Raw genomic sequence first — 7,282 nt, 5'->3', positions numbered from 1 at the left:
GAAAAGCTTTTTTGAACTGCTTAATGTTGCGAAATCTCTAAGTGATGTACGAAAACATGAAGATAAAAGCAGAACAGTATCATAAAAGCAAAAATCTATTGAGAGTAGGGTCTAATCTTATGGGTCATGGAAACCCTGGGGGGGGGGGATAATGCTGCGCATAAAGTTCAACTAATGCAATGGGGCTTTTTCTCCCTCTCCTCTCTCTGCATGCCCTCAAAATCTGCTCTGGAGAGTCCTCCAACCAATTTTGAGGGTGCATTGGTTGGGAGTGGGGACTGTGTGGGAGAGGTGATAAAAAAGCATTGTGCAAGCAGATGTCTGCTGTGCTAGTGTTGGATATGGCCCTATGTCTTTAGAAGACAGAATCATAGAATTGTAGGCACCCTGAGTGTCACTTAGTCCAACTCCCTGCAATACAAGAATATGCAGCTGTCCAATACGAGGACTGAACCTGCAACCTTGGCATTATCAGCACCACACTCTAACCAGCTGAACTATTGTCAGGCTGCTGCCAGCGACTCCCAGCCGGTTGCCCAGGAACTGTAAGCTGCGTCCCAATGGGGGGGGGGCAGGAGGAGGTAATTAGGCAGGAATGTGGAACAAGGGAGGAGCAGCCTAGTTGCAGTAGAAGCCTAAGCTCCGAGAACAAGGAGAAAGAAGGGGGGAGTTCAAGGGGGAAGACACAGACTGACAGTTTAAGCTCAGTCTCAGAGGGAGGGCCACTGAAAATAGCCCATCTCATGACGCAATGAGAGGCGTGAACAGGAAAGGAAGCAAAGGGGGGCTTTAAATGCCATGAGTAGAATTTCCCCCAGATGATCTATGTTACCTTACAGGACTATATGAGGGCAGGTGGTCCTTCAGGTAATCTGCTATTAAGTTGTTTAGGGCTTTATAAATTAGAAACAAGGCATGGCTTAACATGGCCAGGTAGCTAACCAGAGACCAGTTCCCTCATCACAGATGAGATATGTGCATGCCCAGGTGCTCCACTCAACAATATGGCCATTGCATTCTGCTCCGTCAGATCCATCTCCACAATCCCTTCAGTTGCCTTTTGCACAGTTCTTCCCACATGCATGTCACACCAAACGAACCAAACCAAGCAAATTAAGTGAGCCGGCAACACAGAAGAGGGCAGAAGGGCAACAAATCAAACATGCATTATACATTGGATCTCCGCACATGCAGGGCCTCTTTACTTTGTGATACCTGTCAAATTAGGCCAGCTATTCATTTCTTTGGCACAGCAGTCTAAAAAAAATGAAAATTTATTCTTAGGGAGGAGGAACATGTGAGGAAGGATGCTGCTATACTGTGAAAATATTCTGGATACCTCTGGCTTTTTAACCAGTCCTCCCATCCTGGAATCGTGCCCAGTTCTCTCTATTTCTCTTTGCTCTCTGCAGAAAATGATGTGGCTGCAACTTTTTAATCAAGAGCCGTCCTCCTATCAGAAGGACTGCTCCTCCGGGTTCTGTCGCTACTGACCTGTCATAATCATAGGAATGAAAACAACGATATGTACCCAGCAAGCAGAGGAATAATTGGAAGCATCTAATCCATAATGTTTTCTTTTTTGGAATTATAATGGCCTGGTGAGTGACTGGGGCTGAACCCAGGTCAGCCGAGTCTCAGGTGCACACCTTGGCTTCAAAGATTCTATACATGGTGTCTGGATTCTGGAATAATGATGCTCAATAGTTTCAAGAACTTAATGACACATTGTGATGGAAATTAGCTGTATTTGTTTGGTCAAACTTTTTGATCTGCTCCATATTTGCTGTCTAAAACTTCCTCTGGAAACAGCATGGGAAGAACAGAGGGATCATCACTGGGATTGGTAGAGCTATTTCCCTCCTTTGCTTGAGGGATAGCTCATTCGGTAGAGCATGAGACTCTTAATCTCAAGGTCAGGTGTTCGAGCCCCACATTGGTTGAAAGATTCCTGCATTGCAGGGGGTTGGAGTAGATGGTTCTCATAGACCCTTCCAACTCTACAATATATTATTCTATGATCTCTATCCAGGTCTTCCCTTATTCCAATGTCCCTTATATAGTGACACTGCCTTACGGGGGGGGGGTGTTTCCGGCTACCCCACCCACTGCCTTTGGAAGCCCTGTAGGAAGTTGATGCAGGAGAGAGGGAGAGAGAGAGAGAGAGAGAGAGAGAGAGAGAGAGAGAGAGAGACTGTGAGTAACAACATGGGATGGGTTACAATCCCCAAATGGTGATTCCAGTGGGACATGGATTCTTTGGGGAAGCTGACGCCTAGACATGTGATCAGACTAACTTGACCCATAGCTAATTTGGAGCAGGCATGGCAGCAGTGGCTAAGCTAGGACATCAAGGACCAAGGCGGAAAGTTCGAGCTGCATCACTTACGGACTCACTTACAGCCTAGGACCCTCGTACCTACAGGACCGCCTCTCCTGGTATGTCCCACAGAGGAACTTACGATCTTCAAACAAAAACATCTTGGAGGTCCCAGGCCACAAAGAGGTTAGGCTGGCCTCAACCAGAGCCAGGGCTTTTTCAGCTGTGGCTCCGATCTGGTGGAACGCTCTGCTACAAGAGACTAGGGCCCTACGGGACTTGACATCTTTCCGCAGGGCCTGCAAGACAGAGCTGTTCCACCAAGCCTTTGGCCAGGGCACAGCCTGACTCCTTCCTTTGGCAATCTTCACAGAACTCTAGCCCAATGGTTGCCAGCTTCGGCTGGGGAGGGCAGGATATAAATAAAAAAATATTATTTATTACTATTATTATTAAAACTGTGTTCATGGAAGACAGTCTTACTTGGCTATGAGTGATCGTCAAAGAAGAAGAAGCACCAGATACAATTCATAATCTGAACATAAGCTTTACTACATTTGCAGCCCCAACCATAATTGTATGCGTTTCCGGCTGATGAATTTCGGTACAAGGAAAGGGGTCCTATCTTCACAGACCTTTTAGAATGTTTGTGTAAATCAGGGTATGGGAAACTGTGGTCCCCCTAAAGTAGCTGTCCCTGGCCACTGTCCTCCTTGGCCACTGATGATGCTGTCTAGGGTTGATAGGAGTTGAAGTCCAACATTTCTGGAGGTCCACAGGTGCATCACCTCTGGCGAAAATGTCCAAACTTTATGAACGCTGCAGCTGCTTGGTGAATCTGGAGAAAGCTACATTAGCTTGCATTCAGATTAAACAAACAGAATTGCCTTGCCTCCTTTGTCCTTTACACAGTAATCCATACTATATCTGGATGCAAGCAAAGCCTTTCAGAATAGATTTGCCTTCTCTTCCCCTTTGTTTGCCAGATACCACACACAGGCTCACTCATTCACACCCCATAGCCGCAAGTAGTGTTTCTGTCTGCCATAAATTTATGTAATTACATTGAAATGTCTTATCAATAATTCAATTATTCCATTAGTTTTACATTAAGAAATAAATAGAGTTAATACATGTATAATTTATCTGCCTATAAACTAAATAGTTTAAAATGCATTTTTTTTCCTGGGCCTAAAGTGGTAATAGCTTATAAAATGAGGAAACTGTAATAAATCTAATCACCTGTACCCTGAAACATCCCATAAGGTAGAGTATATTGAAGATGAACTGTTATGCAGTCCACAAGAATAAGATAACTCTGATAAAATGCCTCTGTTCACTGGAAAAGTCTGGGCTTGGGCCTGGTTAATTAAAACACAACTTGTAATTATTTGATATGATGAGACACAGAGATGAGACACCCTTCAAACTTTGCTCTTGGTACCTATTGGCTACTCTTTCTTTCTTTTTTAAAAAATATATTTATAATTTTCATTATTACCATTTCCAAAATCACATTCACCTTCAGATAAACATCTCCACCATTAATATCTTTCTTTTAATAAAAACATTCAACAACTTCCTTCTTCCAAGGTTTCTTTAATTTTCCCACCATCCCTGCATATTCTTATATATCCATTTAGATCACTTTCTCCCCTTATTCGTTAATATATATTATACTGTTGAATTTACCTTAATGCTGCTAGCGTTTTCACTTGTTTATAATTATTCTCCAGATACTCCACAAAGCTTTTCCACTCCTCTTTATAGAGAGCAAGAGATCTTCTTGCTCTCTTATTTTACTTGTTAGACCTGCCAACTCTGCATATTCTATCATTTTTAATTGCCAACCATCCTTTTAAAGGACCTCACTCATCCGCCATTTTGGGGATAACAAGATCTGAACTGCTGTAGTGGCATACATAAATAATTTTTCCTGACTCCTGGGTACTTCCCTCTGTACCATTCCCAGAAGAAATGCCTCTGGTTTGGGGGGGGGGGGTTAAAAAAAGAAAAAGAAAAAAAGACACCCCCATCTCTTCATATATCATTTCCCAGTATACCTGTACACCGTCATGTTAGAAGAGTGATGGGTTGTTAAACAACTCAGAGAATTGCAGCTCTTTGGGGTGAATCTTCTTCTCCTTCTTTGCCGGTCACTCGTAGCCGAGTAAGATTGTCTTCCATAAACACGTAAGCGACTGTCAAGGCCAATTCCGGATCCACATGTCCTTCCACAGTGGGGACATTGGTTTCCAGGCGGGAGTTGATCATGCTGAGGGTTTGCCAAGCGTGCCTTCCTCTTAGCTCGTTTCTCCCTTTTTGTCCTGAGTTCGAGTGTCTTCAAAGCCTATGACACCTTTGGTAAAGGCTGTTCTCCAACAGGAGCGCTCGCAGGCCAGTGTTTCCCAGTTGTCTCTGTTTATACTATATTTTTAAAGATTTGTCTTAAGAGAGGCTTTAAACCTCTTTTGTTGACCACCAGCATTACGCTTTCGATTTTTAAGTTGGGAATAGAGAGTAGTTGCTTTGGAAGACGATAATCAGGCATCCGCACAACATGACCAGTCCAATGAAGTTGATTATGATTTGTATCTGATGCAAAGGGAGTTAGTGCATCTGAAGAATATGGTGCCGTCTTAAACCCACAACTATGGGAAGTATCCAAAATTGTTCTAACAGATTGCTGTGGCACTGCGAGCATTTATGCTTTTCCTGATGGGGAAAAATATCCCTTCTCCTCCCTTTGGGTGCTGTTATGGGGGTTGCTCTGAATTCCCTAAGCCAATTGGTGGGGGGCATTTAGAAGGAGGAGAGAGGGTAACAGATAACCACTGTGTGCAGTTGAAAGCAAACGCTTAACACTCAACTCCTAACAGCCAAAACTCCATAACCTCCACTGACCATTCTTGCATTCGTCAGCAGCATTACTTATTCATCGTCTCAGCATTAAAGTATTTGTATTGCAATGCAAAGTTGTTGCCGGGATTAAAAAAATAAATAAAAATTAGCTCCTTGTATATTCATACATTTCAGCTTGGCCGGAAACTTCTGTCAGACTATAAAACATTTGAGTCACTCTTTTCACAATAAAGTTGAGTCATACAGCACTCTTTTTGCCAAGTTTCTTGCAATAAGGTAGTCATTTGAAGCAGAAAGTCATAGAGGAAGAGTAGAAGGGATCCACACAATCACAATAATTTCCAAAAAATTATTGTAACCATTCTAACCTGAAGGCTTGGCTGTTTGAGACCTCTGTCACGGGCCAGGGGACAATGAAGCATAAGAAACTCTGTTATTGGCAAACTATCATGAGAACTCACTTCATACCCTCCAACATTTCTCTGAAAATAGGGGCATCCTAGATGATGATGATGATGATGATGATGATGATGATTTTATTTCCCAGCCACTCTGGGTGGCTTACAGTACATATTACAGTACCTATTAAAACACAGTACGTCAAACATTAAAAACTTCCCAATATAGGACTGCCTTGAGATGTCTTCTAAAAGTTATGCAATTCTTTATCTCCTTGGCATCTGAAGGGAAGGCGTTCTGCAGGGCGGGTGCCACTACCAAGAAGGCCCTCTGTCTGGTTCCCTGTAGCTACCCTTCTTGAAGTAAAGGAACCATCAGAAGGCCCTGAGAGGAGGACGTCAGTGTCCTGGCTGAGGGATGGGGATGGGGACGCTCCTTCCACGTCTCCACTCCCACATATTAAAATATATTAAGACTACCTATACGTAGTTGCTTTGAAAAAATAGAAGCAGCAGCCATTAATGTCACTTTGAGCACCCTCTGGCAGAAAATGTGAGTCAGTCACACATTCCGGAGATACAAAGAGGACTTGTTTTGTGTGAATGGTCCTTATGGTCCTCCTCCTCCTCCTCCTCCTCCTCCTCCTTCTTCTTCTTCCTCCTCCTCCTCCTCTTCCTCTTCCTCTTCTTCTTCTTCTTAACCTAAGAACCATAAAAAGAAGCCATTCTTCAAAGAAGGTAGTTTTCTTAGTCATAGAAACCTGTGTTCTCAAAATGCTCTCTCTCTCTCTCTCTCTGTGTGTGTGTGTGTGTGAGAGAGAGAGAGAGAGAGAGAGAGAGAGAGAGAGAGAGAAGATTCAAGCTCAGCGCATCCACTTCACTTCCCTTTCCTGCTGCAACTGTTGGAAAACTGAGACTAAAGAACACTTCCCCTCCTGACTGAGAACAGCTTGGAGTCTTGCTGCCTCCCTGCTGTGCTCGGCAAAATCGCTATGATTCTTTGACAGTTGGAGCTTAACCGCCCCAGCCCCCTGCTTGCCATGCTCGTGGGGGAGCTGAGAAAAAGAGACAGTGCTCCCACGGCTCAGAAAGAAGTGATTTCTTGCCTGTGTGCTCCCTTTAAAAAAAAAATGAGAGAGAAACCTTCTGAGAGAAGCAAGCGTAAGCAATTCCCTCTCAGCTAAGGTAATTGTTTCAAGTTTGGAAGTTGGCAAACGTTTCTCTCAGTTTCCTCAAGAACTCTGATGTCTGCTGTGCCATTTAGAACTCGAGGAGAACACTTAATGCTACCCTGGTTCCAAACACATCATTTAAAGATTTGAGCACATTAAAATGCACTCACACCTGTATGCTTCTGCTGCAGCTGTGAAATTTTTCCATTTTGTCGGATGGATTTTGTGAGGATGTAGAGGCGAGTATTTTCTCCCGGTACTTTTCTCCCAGAACCTTTGCATATATGTGCTTCTAAATAAATGTCTGAGCAATTCCCAACAGCCATGAAGGTGGCAGGCTCTCTATTTAATTTTAAAATGCCGGCATTTCCAGGATGCTAATTTGGTGCCCAGTGCCAGATTAAGTCCAGTCAAAGGGGTTAAGTCCAGTCAAAGGCGACTATGGGGGTGTTGCACTCAGCTTGCTTTTCAGGCCGAGGGAGCCAGCATCTGTCCACAGACAGCTTTCCGGGTCCTGAGGCCAGCAGGAC

At 43.8% G+C, this 7,282-nt stretch overlaps 1 long non-coding RNA gene across 1 annotated transcript; it reads right to left on the bottom strand.

Annotated features, from left to right (window-relative positions):
• Window positions 1–800: 800 nt before the first annotated feature.
• On the bottom strand, window positions 801–4,308 carry LOC307206617. The gene is made up of 3 exons (XR_013834421.1): window positions 2,956–4,308; window positions 1,340–1,494; window positions 801–1,257 (listed from the first exon to the last, which is right to left on the bottom strand). It is a non-coding gene; the product is annotated as an uncharacterized lncRNA (long non-coding RNA).
• Between the last annotated feature and the right edge of the window lie 2,974 nt (window positions 4,309–7,282).

The sequence above is a fragment of the Podarcis cretensis genome (genome assembly GCF_951804945.1).
Source record: "Podarcis cretensis genome assembly, chromosome: 17".
Taxonomy (NCBI): domain Eukaryota; kingdom Metazoa; phylum Chordata; class Lepidosauria; order Squamata; family Lacertidae; genus Podarcis; species Podarcis cretensis.
Note: the sequence above shows the minus strand (reverse complement) of the source record. Positions and strands in the feature narration are given on the sequence as shown.